A 19,783-nucleotide genomic window follows, 5' to 3' on the forward strand; every position below is an offset into this window, starting at 1 on the left:
TGGGAAATGGAGCAGCCAGGACAAGAACCGACATCCACATGGGACAATAGCACTGCAAGGTAGAAGACTGGCCAGTTGACTTATTGTGCCAACCTCCAATCATCATTGTATCTTCTTATAAGAAGTGAATAAAAATTAGAACATCAATACAACTGTGATATGCAATCTTAGGCAACAATTAGATTTTAGAAAGATTGAATTTATTTGCAAATGTTTTTCAAAACTTCAGTTGCAAGTTCATCTTCTGAATAATGACTTAGCTCAGCATCTTTGTGTGTAAACTTCTAAAATTTTTGTTGGAAAAACAAAGACACTCTGTCCAAGATTTTGAAATTTTTGGACTTTGCTCAAAAAACAAAACTGTTTGGTCCCAACTAAAAAAGTAATGCCAGGGAGGGGAAAAAAAAAAAAAGCTAGCAGCGATTAGTCTGTAAATAATCTACCAAAAAATGTAGAATTTCTCTTTCCTAATGTGTACTTTCTCTCAGTACACATTGGGCAATTTGTAGGATTTTCCTCCTAAAATGAGAACATGTATTGGGATTGAGGCATAGAAGAGAAAAAGCAAGAAAGCAAATGTGAGTGAATAAAGTTCTTGAAATCATATGGAAGTTTCAACTAAGAATTGAAAATGTGGGCCCCAGCGCAATGGCTCAGGGGCTAAATCCAGAATCCGATATAGTCTCTGGTTCATGTCTCAGCCACTCCACTTTCCATCCAGCTCCCTGGTTGTGGCCTGGGAAAGTAACACAGAATGGCCAAAAGATTTGGGACCCTGCACCCACCTAGGGGATCTAGACACAGCTCCTGACTCCTGGCTGCGAATCAGGTTGGCTCCAGCCATGGTTACCACTTGGGGAGTGAACCAACTTATGGAAAATCATCTTTGTCTCTGTCTCTCCTCCCCATAAATCTGACTTTCCAACAAAAAATAATAAATAAATATTTCAACAATAATAACAAATGTAGGGCCTGGCAAGAAAGTTCAGGGGTTAAATCCTTACCTTGTAACCTCCCGGATTCCATATGGGTGCCAATTCAGGTCCCGGCTGCTCTACTTCCCATCCAGCTTTGTGTCATAAAATAAATAAATGAATAAAAATTTTTAAAGTGCAATTTTATCTTGTTCTAACAAAATGCATGAGACTAGGTGCTTTGTAAGGAAAAAAAGGGGGGCGGGGTGCAGCGTGATGGCTGAGTGGCTAAATCCTCTCCTTGTGATGGCTGGGATCCCACTGGGCACCAGTGCCTGTCCCAGTGATCCCGCTTCCCATCCAGCTACCTGCCTGTGGCCTGGGAAAGCCGCAGAGGATGGTCCGAAGCCTTAGAACCCTGCACCTGCATGGGAGATTCAGAAGACATTCCTGGTTCCTGCTTTCGGATCAGCTCAGTTCCAGCCATTGTGGCCATTTGGGGAGTATCCAGCGGGGGGAAGATCTTTCTGTTTCTCCTTTTCTCTGCAAATCTGTGTTTCCTATGAAACTTTTAAAAATCGGTTTTTTTTTTTTAATTATAAATACAAAGTCCTAAGTTGCTATCAGTTGAACATATTTTGCTGAAATTTTTATGTTTTATTATAGATAACTTGAAGCTTCTGCTCACTGAAACTATTCAGAGTTTCTGTTGTATCATATTAAAAAAGAAGAAACAGTAGGAAGTCTACTTATTCACCTCTGAGAATAAAGTACACATTAGGATTCACAGCATCTCTTTAATTTTGCTTAAATACCACCCATATCATAGAGACATCTATTTTTGTACTACATTTTATTTTCTTGGGATACATTCTGAGATAGAAACATTAAAAAAGGCTAATAAAATTTTAAAATTCCAATTTACCTATGTCACTCTTGTAAATAACTTATTTCCCCCCACCTCTAAGGCTTGTCTCATCATATTCAATGGGAAAATGATATGCCTACTTCTGAATGTGTCACCAGCAGCAGGTGGGTCACGTTGACCAAAGCTTAGATTTTGGCTGCTATTCCTGGCCGGTCTGTAGGACAGCAGCCTGAGGTTTTGTATGATAGCTGTCCCTCCCTGCAACACATTGTCTGTGCCTGAGTGGGGCACTTTGAGAGTGTGACACCTCTACAATAAGATTTGGTCCTTAGGGTCCCTAAATTCAAACTGGTTTCTTCTAAATACAAATTCACTTAAAGTACAGTAAGTAATAGGGAGGTGGGCTTTTGGCCTACAAACTGAGATGCTGGGTAAGTTGTCATGTCAGTTCCAGGGTGCCCGGTTACAAGTCTCAGCTCTTCTCCAGATTCCAGTTTCCTTGGGACACAGCAGGTAATGGGATCCCTACCACTCCCGGTGGGGACCTGGATTGAATTCCTGACTCCTGGATTCAGCCTGTTCTCACAGCAGCTGTTGTGGCCATTTGTGGAGTGAACCTTTGGATGGGAGCCCTCTCTATGTCCTCTTTCTTTTTTCTTTCTCTGTTTCTCAAGCAAATAAACTAATTATTAATTAATTTTTTAAATCAGTCATAGTGTCTTAAATATAGGAAAACCAATTAAACTTTATGATATCTTTTCCTGGGATCAGATTTAATTTTCAATATGTTGATTTCTTTTACTTGTATTCTTAACAAATGCAAGCTTGTTCGGTTTTCATATTTCAGAAGTATGTAGGTGGCCATTTGCCTAAAGTTTTTTTGGTCTTGCGTCTCTCACCCAAGAGAATACTGCCTTCATCACAGCATTCTTGTGAGGCTTAAAAGAGATAATACATGCCAGGCACCTATCAAAACACAATCAGTCTACTCAGCACTCAGCCAAGTCAGTGCTTTTTTTGCTTTGTGTTTTGGTTCACATTTGAGATTTTATTGGTGTGAGAATCAATACACAGACATTTCAGTTTGGACACAATGCCTAACATATATACTGAGAGTCTAAAAAGCCATGAGTTGTCCCTTTTTAAGTTATTCCAGCCATTTTCCAGCTTCCAACTTGGAGTCTTCCTAAAGAGGCTACCAAGTACCAGTACCTTCAGTGCTGCCGTCTCGTGAATTCCACCCACTCACGATTGTATATCTCATACATGGCAAATACAAGTCGTCAACCTTTCACAGCTTGTTAGCCAAAACTATTAGGAAACCTGGACTACCACAATCAAAGATGTTGCACACTACACACAGTTCTGACAGAGCAACAAGGAGTAGTTTGCAACAGGAAGCAGCTTTACTGACCAATCATGGAAGAAGTAACTGAAAATTCCAAAGATAGATGAAATGCACAACCGTGACTCGAAATTGCCACTCAGTATACATTGTGTTGTACAACATAAAACCACCCACCTCTGGAATGTGAAGCTGACACCCAGTCAGAGCCCATCCCCCCAATTCAATATCCTACTATTTTCTGGTTGTACAAAAAATATCAACAACCAGTAAATGATTTCACCTCTTTAAAAAGTCATTTACATTTAAGAAATGGGATGAGGTGATTTTCCCTTCTTCTTCTTAAAAATATTTCTAGAGCTATCAAAAAGCTTGCATTTACAAAATAGCTGATAAATATATTCTCCTGCATTGCACAAGAAGGGAGAGAGGGACCACTGATAAGACACAGTGTAAGGTATTAATTAGACTTGACTTCTTTCTCTTCTGCTTCAGCAGAGGCGGGACGCTCCTCCTTCTTAGTGTCTCGGTTTTCCGAGGGCAAGTCTTTAATTTCCTGATTGGCCAACTCCGCCTGTTTTCCCTTTCCTCCTCTCTTCCCCTTTGCTTGCACCTTTTTGTCCGATGGCTTCTCCTTGCCAGCTTCCTTCTCGGGCTTCGCGTCCACCTTTGCAGGCACTGATTTAACCGGCAACATGGTCCGTCCCCTTTGGGGGCGACTCTTCCTTCAATGCCCCTTCAGCAGAGCTGTCCTGCCTTTTTGGGAGTCTTGGCTCCGGGAAGCACACGTGGCAGGGGGTGCCTGCAGAGCACCAAGAGCCTTCCGGAAGCTGGCCTGGCCTGGCCTCTTCGACTCCTCCTGTCACATGAGTTAGTGCCCTGTTCTCTGTCCTTCGTTTTCATCTAATTTCTTTTGCTCTATAATTTTGAAATTTGCTGGAAGGCGATCTGCTGTCTGATGATAAGATGCTTTCATGATTCCTATGTGGTTTGTTTCCCCCAAAGATTCATGTGCCATTTAATGTAAATAATCCATTGTCTTCTGTGGATGTCACAAGGCACGGAAACGAACTTGCAGATGTCGCTTCAAGAACACACCCTGCCTGCATGATGTACAATCTGATCAGACAGCATCCACGCTTTGCATCAACTGCTCTGAGCTGCCCAGCCTAATCACCAATGGATCCTTCCCACGGCGGGAGGCAGCATTAATCTTTTTATATCATCCATGGTCAGTCATACCCAGCGTGCCTTAATCTAATAAAATTAGCAACTCATTGCACCGTGAACTAAAAATCTTGTAATTCCTATAAGGCTTAACACTGCTTTAACATATATATTTTTTAAATAAAGATTTATTTTAAAAGATTTATTTAGGGCACTGTTGGCTACCAGCTAAAGTCTTTGTCTTGCACGGGCTGGGATTCCATATGGTGGCCGGTTCTAATCCCAGTTGCCCTGCTTCCCATCCAGCGCCCTGCTTGTGGCCTGGGGAAGCAGTAGAGAGTGATCCAAAGCCTTGGGACCCTGCACCCACATGGGAGACATGGGAGACCCAGAAGAAGCTCTGGATTCTGGCTGTGGATCAACTCAGCTCCAGCCTTGAGGAGTAAATCTTGGTACGGAAAACCTTCCTCTCTGTCTCTCCTCCTCTCCGTATATCTGCCTTTCCAATAAAAATTTTTTAAAAATTAAAAATATTTATTGAAAAATTGGAGATCGCTTTTCATCAAATTCCCAAATGATACAGCTGTAAAATAGATGCATGTTTTAGGTTTTTTTTTATTGTTTAAAATTTCTTAGCCTTTAATGTCATTACTTCTTTATTTTAGTAATCAAGACTAATGGAAATCTTTCAATTAAATAATGTACCACACTGAAATCTTACTTATTTAAAACAGGTAAATTAAAAAATATAATTGTTTTTAATGGTTAAAAACTTTGATATAATGAGGTGAACCATTTTCAAAATTTTATCAGTAAAATCAGTATACTATTTTTTACTCTTCTAAGTTTGTCTGTCAACTGAAATCTTACAAATATATTGCTATACAACTCTTTGTTTAGTCTTTAAATAATATAAAACTAGTGATAAGTCTCTCAATAGATTGCTCAATCCAGAGAATTTCTTTGTTCAAAAGTACCACTGTAACGGAAAATGCAATTATTGAAAGCATTTATGTGAGATTCCTTGGTCGATGAGGTGACTATTTTTCAATGGGTAAATTGAGCAGTTGGTCAGAGCTTTTCATATTTGGCCTAAGTCACAAATTTCCCACATTGATACATGACAGGAGGAGTAGCAGGCATCGCTGACTGGGACTTAAGACTCAGATTGCAAAGACAACACCGCCTTGTCTGGGACAGGATGATGAGAGAAACAGCACTCATGGGAGAGGAACAGGGAATGAGGAAAGAGAAATTCCAATTTGAGAACTAATTCATACACTGAGATAAACATTCACTTAGTTCTAACACAAGCTCTTTTAAGAAACAATTTTAAAATATCCTGTTTGAAATATTATTTCAACAGTTTCCGTGAAAAAGACATAGTAAAAAGTGCCATGCAACATGAAAGTCCAATATGAAGTCCTGTAAGACTAAGTTGAAAGAGATCAATATAAATGTTGACAATATAAATATTCACAACAAATAAATTTTGTTATGGGCTCAGGTCAACATTTTCATAAAGCTAAGTAGATTTAAGATTTTTGGAATTATAATTTCATTTCTGCTTTAACTGTGGATAAAATGTGGTTTTCTTCATACATCAGAAGTATCAGGTGAATTAAAAAAAAAAAAAAAAACCAGAATTTTAGAATCAACACTAAGTATACTATATTAGAACATCCACTATATATTTTAGCCTTGAAACACAATATGACCTAAGACATTCCAGAGTTATTTTGATAGTCTTCAAATTTCAGAGTATCTTATTGCAAAGGTATAACTAAATGGAAAGTACTTGTGCAAGGGCATGTAAGAATAATTTGAATTTTTGAAAAAGATAAACTTCTTCATAGTAATCAAGACATTTCATGTCTCAATCTTTAGAGCATATCACCTCATTGTTCGTTAGTAGTATTTATAAATCTCAACAAAGAGGAAATTTTGAAAAATGTATTTCTTCAGGCATAAGAACGCTTCCATCTGGGGCCCAGTGCCATTGCCTAGTAGGTTAAGCCTTCGTTTGCAGCACCAGCATCACGTCTGGGCACCAATTCCAATCCCTGTTGATCCACTTCTGGTACACCTCCCTGCTCACATGTTGGGAAAGACGCAGAGGACGCCCCAGGTGAGTAGGATCCTGCACATTTGTGGGAGACTCAGGCAGTTTCTGTGTTTCCATCAGTTCTCTGTAACCCTGCCGTTCAAATAAAAAGAAATAAATCTTCAGAAAAACAGAAGTACAGGCGAGAACCAGTGAGAATGTGTGGATCACACGGGGGACGATACGAGGCAAGGGCTAACAGTGCCTGCTCCTGCTTGAAGACCTGTCCTGCACCTCCTCCACTGATCCCTCGTTAAACTCAGAGTTTCAACTGGCATTCACCCGAGAACAGTTTATCCCTTTGTACTGTTAGAATCCTCAGGGGTGGCTCTTCTGACCAAAGTGTTGGTTTTTAGTTTCACACACAGAAGCCATCATTTATTATTGACATTAAAGAACTTCTTTTGTTGTGAAGGTGCCAGGGTAGAAAAATAAAACAATTCACCCAGAGAAATTTCCTTTCAAATAAGATGGATGAACCCTCCTCCTGTCTGTGCTGGGGAAGCACACAAATGAATGACTTACTCTCAGCCAGATCAATGTGCACGGCTCTTCCAAAATCAACAGGGCTGCATTCTTTGCCAACTGTTGTCTTAGGATTCACATTGACTTTTCTAAGATATTCTCGCTCTCTCTCTCTCTCTCTCTCGCTCTCTCTTCCTCGCTCTCCCTCTCTCTCCACCTCCCCCCTTCCCTCCCTTCATATGAGGATCAGAACTGAGCCTGAGAAGAGCAGTTGGTCAGAGCTTTTCATCTTCGGCCTAAGTCGCAAACTTCCCACGTTGATATCTGACAGGAGTAGCAGGCATTGCTGACTGGGGTTGAGGACTCAGATTGCAATAACAACACCGTCTTGTCTGGGACAGGGTGATGAGAGAAATAAATGGCTGCCTGTCTGCCTGTTACTGTACAGGCTTTCCCCATAGCACAACTTTAAGAAAGGTGTAATTTCAAAATTGGCCAATAATTAAAAAAAAAAAAACATGGATTCATGGTTATGATTCAGGAACAGCTGCTTCTTCACACATCCACATTAATGAAATGGTTTGTGAAAGACTAATCTTGACTGTTTTTAAGCACACATCTTTGAGAAAAATTAAGGAGGATCTCTCCTTGGAAATGATAAATTACAAAGAGTTGTTCATTCCCACTTGCTATGTGAGGATTTCTAATGTTCTTTTCACGAGGATAAAGAGGAAATTTTGGTAGTGTAAGATTTTAGTTACATAGAAATCTGAATTATAAGAATTTCATAAATGCAATATGACTTTGTTCGAACATATCATGTTTGAATTTTGCTATTGATACAAAGAAATGGCATGTCCCAGATCTTAGCACAAATCTTCAATCTTTTTTTGTCAATCAGCCAATGTCTGAGGTCACTATGTTCTACTCTACAAATCTGAAGTCATCACAGTTCAGAAGTGCATCTATTAAATGATTGGGTCAATTCCGCTCTACAGCCTGCGATAGTTTAGTTCCATCTATATTGTCTCATCCCTCTCACTCCCCCTCCCAGACTGGCCTGTTAAACCCATGAAGTTCATTCCAGAAGGAGAAATGAGAGCAACATGCATGATCAAGTCCCCTAGCTTTTTGGATGGCTTTGGTTTTACTTTATCCAGAATGCTGTGGCGATCAAAATAACTAAGAGTTCTGGACACAGCTAGCATTGGTGAAGAGGGACAAGGTTATCGGTCTCAGCTGCCTGATGGCAGGCATCATGATCCTGCAGAGGCCCCTAGAAGCACTCACTTTGGGGAACACAACAACTATTAGTCACCAGGATCCTATCAATATTTTCATTTCCAAGGGTCTGCACATTGCTCACATGGTGGATCCCAGTGGCCTGCTTCCAACATCTTTTGTCACTGAAGAAACTAACAACCGTTGGAGCTGCTATGGATTACCTGAAAATTCACCAAGTTCCTGTAAAGGTGGTTTTGTTTTTGTTTTCGTTTTTGCCTTGCTTTGTTTTGCCTAGGCAGAACTAGCTCTTGACCAGTCCATTCCCCAATCTCTGATCCTCACCATTATTCACGTTGTTACATCTAGCCCCTGCAGCTATACACATACCTGGAGCATGCATGCACGTGACCAGAAGCACCCCTGCGTTTGCATATGCATTTCTTCTTCCACTGAACCCAGAAACAAGAGTTAAGGATTCCACCAATCCACCAACCCTTGAAAATACTGTGAACCTACCACAGCACTTGCCACCAATGTCAGACTCCAGCTTTATGAGCTAGGAATTTACATCCATACAGACCTAGAGTGGCTGTTCATTTTTATTTTTTAAGATTTCTTTATTTTAACTAGAAAGACAGATACACAGAGAGGAAGAAAGACAGAGAGGAAGCTCTTCTGTCCAATGGTTCACTCCCCAATAAGCCGCAATGGCTGGAGCTGAACCTATCAGAATCCAGGAGCCAGGAGCTTCTTCCAGGTCTCCCACGTGGTTGCAGGGTCCCAAGGCTTTGGGCCATCCTCTATTGCTTTCCCAGGCTACAAGCAGGGAGCTGGATGGGAAGCAGAGCTTCTAGGATTAGAACCCCATAAGGATCCCAGCAAATTCAACGCAAGAACTTTAGCTGCTACACTATCACGTCAGGCCCGAAGCTTGTCATTTTAACCCTTGGACCCATAGAACCAGAACAGTCACAAATCCCCACTCTTGGATCTCTGGAGTCAGTGCTTATTGCCTCCTTTCCCCACCCTGAGATAAGCCAGTCTGCAAAGTCTGAAAGGGGTGAGTCTTTCTTCAGAAATGTAGATACATACTACACACAGCTACAGGGCCACCTTACAGCAAAAACCTAAAAAAATGAAGACCCACAAAATGCCACAAGAGTTTAAAATAATTGCTCTAAAGAGTCTGAGGAAGCCACATCAGCACACAAATAACAATTTAACGACATCGGGCAAGCAATAGAAGTGCAAAATAAGAATCTTAACAAGAAGGAACAGAACCACACAAAGAATATGGTGAAGAAAATTCAATGACTGAACTTAAAAAAAAAATGCAGTAGAGAATTTCAACCGCAAGCTCAACCAAGCAGCAGAGACGTCAGTGCACTTGAAGACAAGAAATTTATAAAGCATCATCAGAGGAGAAACAGACTAAAAAGAACCAAGGAAAGACTAGGACACTATCAAACAAATTAATGTATACATGAATGGGCAACAATTTATTCAGTTAGTCAAACAAATCAATGTATACATGTATATATGAAATGGGCAACTGTTTCTTCAGTTAATAACCTAGAACTCCCCAAATCTAAAATGATAAATAGAAATCCAAGTTTAAGAATACTATCCCATTCTAAATTAATATCTAGATGTCCCTACCCATGATAGTTAAACTGTCCAAAATCAAAGACAAAGAGAGAATTTGGGAACATCCAAACAACATTGATTTTTGACATCGACAGTAATTTCGTACAAGACTATGTAAGTGGATCTGTCTGTTGAGGAATCAAGAGAGGGAATAGTGATACATTCAAATTGTTGAATCAAAAAATACTATTCCATGACAGGACGTCCTTTATAAACATGAAAAAAATCTAGAACATCTTTCTCAAACAAAAGCAGATGGAGTTTGTCACTACTAGAATTGCTTTAAAAGAGGTGTGTAAAAGGGGGTCCAATGTAATGGCTCAGTGACTAAATCCTTGCCTTGCATGTGCCAGGATTCCATGTGGGCACCTGTTTGTGTCCTGGCTGCTCTACTTCCCATCCAGCTCCCTGCTTGTGGCCAGGAGAAGGCCGTACAGGATGACCCAAAGCTTTGGGATACCAAGAAACTCCTGGCTCCTGGCTTTGGATTGGCTCAACTCCAACCATTGCAACCACTTGGACCAGGAGATGGAGGGTCTTCCTCTCTTTCTCTGCTTCTCTGTAGATCTGCCTTTCCAACAAAAAATAAATCCTTTTTTTTAAAAAAAAAATATGTAAAGGAACTTTTCTAAATGCAATTAAACACAGTAAACAGCTATGTTTAGGCATATGAAAGCACAAAATCCAGGGCCAGCGTTGCAGCCTTGCAGGTGAAGCAGTCATCTTCAACTTACCAGCATCATATATGAGTACAAATTGATGTCCCAGATACTTCACTCCTCTTCCAACTCACTGCTAATGGTTAGAGAAGAGCAGCAGAAAATGGCACAAGTGTTTGTACCCATGCCAGCATGTGTGAGACCTGGAAGAAGCTCCTGGCTTCGGCTTGGCCTAGCCCTGGCCATTGTGTCCATCTGTGAAGTAAACCAAACGGTAGAAAATCTTTGTGTGTCTCCCACTCTCTGCAAATTCTTTCTAATTAGGTAAATATTTTTTTTAAAAAAAGGAAAAGACATAACAAGCAAAGATGGGTATGTACTGAAATACTGTATTATTTTTAAAGACTTATTTATTTGAAATCTGGTTACAGAGATGGTGGGGAGAAAGAGCGAACAAGTGTGTGTGTGAGAGAGATCTTTATGCGGGTTCACTCTCCACATGGCCACAGTGACCACAGTTGGACCAGACCGAAGCCAGGAGCCAGGAGCCAGGAGCCAGGAGCCAGGAGTCAGGAGCTTCCAACATGTGTAAAAGGGACCCAAACAATTGAGCTGCATTCTGCTGCTTTTCCTACAATGTTAACAGAAAGACAGATAGAAAGTAGAGCAGCCAGGACGTGAATCAGCACCCATAGAAGATGCTGGCATCACAAACAAAAGCTTTTTCCACTATACCACAATACCAGGTCCAAAATACAGAATATTTAAATGCTAACACAAAAGGCAAATAATTTATTACCCTGAACATTTTTTAAAAATGAAAGTATTAAGAATAACTATGGCCTCAGGAAAAAAAATAAGATCTCACTAGTAAATTTTTAACTATCAATAACAAAGTGATAAAGAAATAATATGTGGGGCGAAATCAATGAAAATGAAGAACAGAAAAATAAAATTAGGAGTTTTTGAAAAAATTGACAAGCAATAAATCCCTTACTAGACTAATCTGAAAAACAGAGAGAACACTCAAATTTAGAAATTTAAAAGGAAAAGTTAAGGGCTGGTGCCAAGGCCTAGCCAGGCAAGGCCTCCACCTATAGTGGGGATGCCGGCATCCATATAGGTGCCAGCTCACATCATGTCACAGCTGCTCTACTTCTTCTTCTACTTCTTCTTCTTCTTTTTTTTTTTTTTTAAGATTTATTTATCTTTTGTTGCAAAGTCAGATATACAGAGAGAAGGAAAAACAGAGAGGAAGATCTTCCATCTGATGAGTCACTCCCCAAGTGACTGCAATGGCTAGAGCTGAGCCAATTCAAAGCCAGGAGCCAGGAACTTCTTCCAGGTCTCCCACATAGGTGCAGGGTCCCAAGGCTTTGGGCTGTACTCAACTGCTTTTCCAGACCACAAGCAGGGAACTCAATGGGAAGTAGGGCTGCCGGGATTAGAACCGGTACCCATATGGGATCCTGGCATGTTCAAGGTGAGGACTTAAGCCACTAGGCCACTGCACCGGGCCTAGCTGCTTCACTTCTAATCCAACTCCCTGGTTATGGACTGGGAAAGCAACTAAGGATGGCTTGAGCTTTTAGGTAACTGAATACTCGCAGAAGATCCAGAGGAAGCTCCTGGCTCATGACCTCAAATTGGCTCATCTCCAGCTGTTGTGATCATTTGGAAAGTGAAGCAGCAGTGAAGACCCTCTCTTTGTGTGTGTGTTTCCTTCTGTTTGTAACTCTGCTTTTCAAATAGAAATTAAAAATACGTATATTTTTAAAAGATTTATTTATTATTACTGGAAAAAGTCATACAAAGAGGAAGAGGAGAGAGGAAGGTTTTCCACCCAATGATTCACTCCCCAAGCAGCTGCAATTGCCGAAGCTGCCCTGATCCAAAGCCAGGAGCTTCTTCCAGGTCTCCTATGAGGATGTAGGGTCCCAAGGCTTTGGGTCGTCCTCAACTGCTTTCCCAGGACACAGACAGGGAGCTGGATGGGAAACGGGGCTGCCAGGATTAGAACTGGAGCCCACATGGGATCCCGACATGTGTAAGGTTAGGACTTAAGCTACTAGGTAGGCTACCATGCTGGGTTCTAAAATACATATTTTTTGAAAGGAGACATTAAAACAGATGAAACAGAAATGAAAACTAAATTAAGGTAATACTACAAGCAATTATACACCAATAACTTAGACAATAGATAAAATTGATATATTTCCAAAAATATGCACCCACCATGAAAGAATCACTGCTACTTAGAAAGCCTGACAAAGAATGAACATGGGGCCCAGAGTGATAACCTAGTAGCTAAAGCTCTTACCTTGCACATGCTGGGATCCAATATGGGCACCGGTTCTAATCCTGGCTTCTTATCAGCTGCCTGCTTGTGGCCTGGGAAAGCAGGAGAGGCAGCCCAAAGCCTGAGGACCCTGCACCTATGCGGGAGACCCAGGAGAGGCTCCTGGCTCCTGGCTTCGGAATGGCTCAGCTCCAGCCATTGTGGTAACCTGACAAGTGAATCATGGGAAATAAGATCTTCCTCTTTGTCTGTCCTCCTCTCTGTGTCTCTGCCTTTCCAATAAAAATAAGCAAATAACTCTTTAAGAATGAAAATAGAGATTAAATTAGTAACCAAAAGCCTTCCAATAATGGTTTACATTGCGGCACTGTGTTAAGCCACTGTTTGTGAGATGCCAGCATACCATATTGCAGTGCTGGCTTGAGTGCTGGCTGCTCTGCTGCCAATCCAGATCCTGACTCTCTGCACTGGGAAGGTAGAGATAATGGCTGAGGTATTTGAATCCTGACATGCTGGATTGACACTGACATGCTAGCTGGGAGCCGTAGATGGAATTCTAGACTCCTGGATTTGACCTTGCTCAACCCCACTTGCTGTGGCCATTTGGAGACAAAGTTAGCAGATAGAAAATCCCTTTCTTGCTGTATTTCTTGCTCTTTCTTATCACTTTCTGTTACTCTACCTTACGAAGCCAATCGAACACCATTTCAACACCAAAGACAACACAGGAAAAGAACTACAAACCAGTATTATCCCTGATGAACATGGACTCAATAATATACCAACAAACCAAATTCAAGCACACATGAAAAAATATATACACCAAGACCAAGTAAGTCCTGATAAATGTAGCAGCCATTCATGATCTTAAAAAACCCACAAAGTCTGAATATATACATTGAAGAAATTTGCCTCGACACAATAAGGCCATAAATGAAAATTCACAATGGAAAAATATTGTTTTTTTCTGTGAGATCTGGGACAAGGCACTTTGACCATGACTATCCAATACGATGATGGCAGTCCAACTCAGAATAACCAGGGAAGAAAAAGGGAACCAAAGCCCAAGGGAAAAAATAAAATTAACCTTATGGAGAAAATCAGTTTTATATAAAAATCCCTAAGTTTCCCACACAAAAAAGTTGCCATACTAATAAATTTAATAGAAGTAAAAACTATAACAATCAATGTGTAAAAATCACACAAGGAACTTTTCCAAAGGGAAATTAAGAAAACAATTCCATTTGAAGTAATCACCACAAAAATACTTAAAATTACCTTTAAGGAAATGGCAGTTATATACACTAAAAATTACAAAACATGTTTGATGGAAAGTTTAAATGATACAAATAAATAAAAAGATATTCCATGCTCATAGATTAGAAGAATTAATATTGTTAAAATGGTCATACTCTCTCTAAAAAAAACTAAAGGTTCAATTCAATCTGTATCAAAATTGCAATGTTTTTAACAGAAGTTGAAAACCAGTCTCAAAATTCATATGAAATCACAGAAAGTGTCAAAGCACCAAATCCTTAAGAAAAGCAAAGCTAGATGCATCACAATTCCTTATTTCAAATTACATTCTACTGCTATAGTAATCAAGCAGCATGATGCTAGCATTAAAAACACACATATCCACACATAAAAGACTAGAGACACCAGAATTGAAGTGTATTTGACATGTATTTAAAATACACACATTAGCTGGAAAGGATAGCCTGATTAAGAAATAGTATTGACAAAAATTGTATACTACTCCATTCAGTGAAATTGCACTTATTTTACACATCACACACACGCACAAAAAACAACAACAACTCAAAATCATGGATGCAAAAGATTCTCCAATATCATCCAGTGGTTTGGGCTGCCACTTGTACTGCTGGCCATCCTCTTTGGGAGTGCTGGTTTCAGTGGTCTTGTTGCCTGTTGATCCAGCTCCCTGCTAACACACGTGAGAGGTGAATGATGACCCTAATGTGTAGGTCTTTGTCATCTGTGTGGGATACTCAGATGGCGTTTCCAGCTCCTGGATTCAGCCTGGCCCAACCACAGACATGTTGGCCTATGATTTTCTAATAAATAAATAAATCCTTTTTTTAAGTGTTCAAGCAAGAAACTTTAAACTGTAAAGCTCCTCAAGGATATGATGCGGGAAAACCTTGTCACTGATTCTGGTGACACCAAAGGCGTGTGCATCAGAAATAAAAATAGAGGTAACACCAGTCTAGAAACCTGCAGTACATCAAAGAAAGCACCTATCAGAATCAAAAGAATACACCAATTGGGAAAAAATGTTTGTCAATCATGTCAGAAAAGAGAATAAGATCCAAAATATACAAGAAACTCCAGTAACTGGATAATAAAAATGAAACAAAAAAAAGTCATTTTAAAATGGCCAAAGGATATAAATAGACATTCAAACTAGTTAGCATCCTGCAAAAGTAAGAAACAAGACCCCCACATTTCACTTAAAAATCAGCTTTAAATCAATCAAGGACGTGAATCTCCACCCAGAAACCATCAGACTACTAGAGGAAAACATAGTAAGTATTCTACACATATAGGCATTGGTAAAGAGTATTAGAAAAGTCACCAAAAGCACAGGTATTAGAAGCCCAGATAAACAAATGGCACTACATCAAACGAAGGGACTTCTGCAGAGCAAAAGAAGCAATTAACAAAATAAAGTCGTGACCAACAAAAATGTGAGAAAATCTTTGCTCACTACACAACAGATAGGGGACTCATATCCAGAATCTACAAAGAGCTTCAGAAACTCAACAACAGCAGAACAACCCTGTTAAGAAGTGGCAAAAGAGACGAGCAGGCATTTTTAAACAACAAAATTAAATATCTAACAGACATGTGAAAAATGTCTAGGCTGCCTAGCTACCAGAGAAATACAAATAAAAACAGTATTGAGATTTCACCTAACTCCTGTGAGACTGACCGACATTCAAAACTATTTACACCTACTGGCGTGGATGGGAGTGGGGAGGTATGCATTGTTGGTGAGCATGTAGGCTAGCACAGCCACTAGGGAAGTCAGTATGGAGAGTGCTCAGACAACTGAAAATACATCTACTGTATGACCAAGATGTCCCACTCTTGGAAAGTAAATTCTGCATATGAGAAAGTGCCATGCAACCCTATATTTAGCAGCATAATCCACAATAGCAAAGACATGGATGCAATTTAGATGCCTGTCAAAAGAGGAATGGAAAAAGAAGCTGCGGTAAATCTACTCCATGGAATACTACTTAGCCATTAAAGAGAATGAAATTCTATCATTTGCACCAAAATGGTCCCAATTAGAGATTATTATGCTCTGTAAAGTAAACCAATCCCAAAAGGACAAATATCATAAGTTCTCTCACACATAAGGCAAAATTCATACAAAATACAAACTCTCTCTCTCTCTTTATAAATATATATGTACATATATATGTATTGTGTGTGCATATATACATGGATGTATTCTCATAGATGAACTATATAATTAAGATTAGCATAAAGGGACGTGTATCTTCACAGTGCCATGATACGCTTAAATAGCAGAAGGATGCATTTCTATTACTGAAGGACCATACCATTGTAATAATATGGGGGAAAGCAGTGGGCAGGGGCAATCCTGCAGTCTTATTTATCTAAAAGATTTGAAGAGAATTGTAAACATATATCAGCATTCCCATATTCATTGTAGCATTATTCATAATAATCAAGAGACAGAAATAACCCAGAAATCCTTCAATGGATGAGTAATTAACAAAATATGACAGACACAGGAATAGCATTCAGTCATTTAAAAATGAAGAAACCTTGCTATTTCCACAACATGGGTGGAGCTAGAGGACATTATACTGAGTCCGTTATAAATAAGCAAGAGACAGAAAAACTGAAATCTCTCACTTATGAAATCCAAAATTATCAGATTCATAGATGAAGAGAAGGATTGAGGATAGGAAATGAATGCAGTAATTCTTATAAAGATTTGTTTATTTTTATTGGAAAGGTGGATATACAGAAAGGAGGAGAAACAGAGAAGATCTTCCATTCAATCATTCACTTCCCAAGCAGTTGCAGCGGCCAGAGCTGCACTGATCCGAAGCCAGCAGCCTCTTCAGGGTTTCCCACACAAGCGCAGGGTCCCAAGGTTTTGGGCCATCTTGGACTGCTCTCTCAGGCCACAAGCAGGGAGCTGGATAAGAAGCAGGATTAGAACTAGTGCCCATATGGGATCCCAGCATGTACAAGGCAAGGACTTTAGTTATAGGATACTGCATAGGGCCTGAATATAGTAACTTAGATCAAGTGCTACAAATATGGAATCACCAGGTTGAGGTGCTAGATATATGAATTAACTGGAATTTGGCAATAATTTCACAATGTATATGCATATGAAAACAACAAGTTGTACAACTCTTGTGGCACAGTAGATTAAGTTGCTGCTTGCAATTCCAGTATCTTATATAAGACCATGTTCAAATTCTATCTGCTCTATTTCAGATCCAGCAGTCTGCTAATGCCTGAAAATGCAACTGATGATGGTTCAAGTATTTGGATACCTGTGGAGATCAGGATGGCATTCCAGGCTCCTGGAGTCAGCTTGAATCAGCCTCACTGCTCTGGCCATTTGGAGAATAAACCAGTTACTGGAAGATTCTATCTTCTTTAGATCCTCTCTCTCTCTCTCTCTTATTCTCTCCTGTGTGTGTGTGTGTGTGTGTGTGTTTGTAACTGTGCCTCCCAAATAAACAAATCAATAGTGTGTTTAAAAAACATGATATTGTAAGCCCTAAGTATATGTAAGTTTTTATGTGTTAGCTAAATTAAATAGTTGTGAGAATTTGAAACAGAAAAAAATGCTGTAAGCACTAAACATTGAAAAAAAAAGACTTATAAAGCATGCTATTGCATTTCATTTGCTAAAAATGGACTAACTTCATAAAGCCAACATTCAAGAGTAAAGGTAGGGCCCGGCGCGGTGGCGCAAGTGGTTAAAGGTCCTCGCCTTGCACGCCCGGGATCCCATATGGGCGCCAGTTCTAATCCCGGCAGCCCCGCTTCCCTTCCAGCTCCCTGCCTGTGGCCTGGGAAAGCAGTCGAGGATGGCCCAAAGCTTTGGGAGCTTGCACCCATGTGGGAGACCCGGAAGAGGCTCCTGGCTTTGGATCGGCATAGCATCGGCCCGTTGCGCTCACTTGGGGAGTGAATCATCGGATGGAAGATCTTCCTTTCTGTCTCTCCTCTCTGTATATCCGCCTTTCCAATAAAAAAAATAATAAAAATAAATCTTTAAAAAAAAAAAGAGTAAAGGTAAAATTTGCCTTTGGAATTCTGAGAAGTTTTTGTTCTCAGGACACATTTGAAACCTAAGGTTGTTTCTGTACATAACCATTGGGTTTTTAAGGCCATAATAAATGATTGCAAGTTGTCCACACGTTCAACAGGAGGGAATAACTAAAAATAAGATAGAGTTAAGAAATAAAAACTCCACTGAATTTGATCTTTAGAACAAAATTCAAATATTTAAATAGAAAATTCTTACACAAAATGAAAGTTTTAAAATAATTCATATACATTTTTTAGCTTTGAATTATAAAATGGATACAATTCTGTCCTGAGTTATCAGCTACTGATTAAATTCAAACCTCAGACAGGCAAAAACAAGGACAGTTTGTTCACAACTACATGTTTGATAACTAGCCCAGTGTTTGCTACCAAGTAGATATGCAAGAAGCACTGTGGGAGGAAGGCAGGCAATCAAACAGAAAAGAATATAGAGGGAAAAAGAGAGGGAATACAGTAACAAAATGAGTTGTCAACAAGATTGTTACCTTTGCTTACACGGAGGAAAAGGCATTGCTTTTGTTCAATGCCTTGATGAAAGACTGGCCTGAAAACTTGAAAATTTCTGGAACTGTGATAGCAGTTCTGCAACTATTTGCATACATGTGATCCAACTAGATACAGAGTCCATCAGAGCATCTGATTACAACCTCTGGAACATGCCGCCAGTTTATCTGCCTCACTGCAGTTCCTCAGCTCTCATCCTTATGGAAACAACATACGTATCTCATCAGAACCGTGACTGTCCGTTCTGCGTGTGTGTACCATATATTTCCCCTAGGCTCTGCAGATGCAGGTTCTTTCCCATCATCAGGCTCTGTTTGAAACTCACCACCTCTGAGAGGCCTTGCCTGGCCATTCCATCTGAGTGGATTTCCTTCTTTTCATTTTTAAGTGAACGTCATATGTGTACCCTTCCTTCCACTTACTCAAATCTGTTGTTACTTTATTTATCTCTTCCCTTGAATGAATAAATGAAATCATTTCTGGTTTCACTGTTCCCAAATCATTCTAAACCAAATAAAGATCTATGAAAACAAAAACACTACTATTCTTTTCTTCATCCAAATACTTAAAAATTGTGGGAGGATTTGTGTTATACGTAAGTTTTCAAAGCAGTCTATCAGAAAGCACTTGTTAGCTATTCATTCTCTGTTTATAGGAAAATAAAATCATCGTGCAAGTTACTGAAAATTTATCTGTGTTACACAACAGTAAATACGACAGTTTCCATGTCTTACTAGGTCCATCCTTTGGGAGGCATCCAATAGCATGGCATGCATATTGAAATCTCAATTCAAGAATGAAAATCTGAAACCAAGTTATCTGCTTGTGTGTACTCTGGCACTGTTTCATTTTGAAATAGTCCAACAATGAAAATGTGAGCTAAGCTGCTGGCTTTTTGAAACACTGAATGTGTCAATCCTGAAATCCTATCGAACCGGTATTCACTCTCTACAAAGGTAACAATTCCTGTTGACCTTGAATCAGATGCTTAACAGCACAATACCTTCCCCCATATAACTTCACTTTAAGCAGATAGAATTCTAGCCAAAGTATCATAACTACTATAACATATTATATAACATGAAGACTGAAGGATTTAAAACTTGAAGTTCTGAATTCAGACTGCACCGAGTTTAAGAGCCAGCTCAAGCATGTGCAATATATGTATTCCTGCCGAAGTTGCTCAGCCTAACTCTGTTTCTCAATATAAAGTGGGAGTAACAACATTA

The 19,783-nt window shown here is 39.7% G+C and overlaps 1 pseudogene; it reads right to left on the reverse strand.

The window, feature by feature from the left end:
• Positions 1-3,587: 3,587 nt before the first annotated feature.
• Positions 3,588-5,437, reverse strand: LOC121164707 (annotated as a pseudogene).
• Between the last annotated feature and the right edge of the window lie 14,346 nt (positions 5,438-19,783).

The sequence above is a fragment of the Ochotona curzoniae genome, unplaced genomic scaffold, assembly GCF_017591425.1.
Source record: "Ochotona curzoniae isolate NIBS_2020 unplaced genomic scaffold, NIBS_Ocur_1.0 contig_1071, whole genome shotgun sequence".
Taxonomy (NCBI): domain Eukaryota; kingdom Metazoa; phylum Chordata; class Mammalia; order Lagomorpha; family Ochotonidae; genus Ochotona; species Ochotona curzoniae.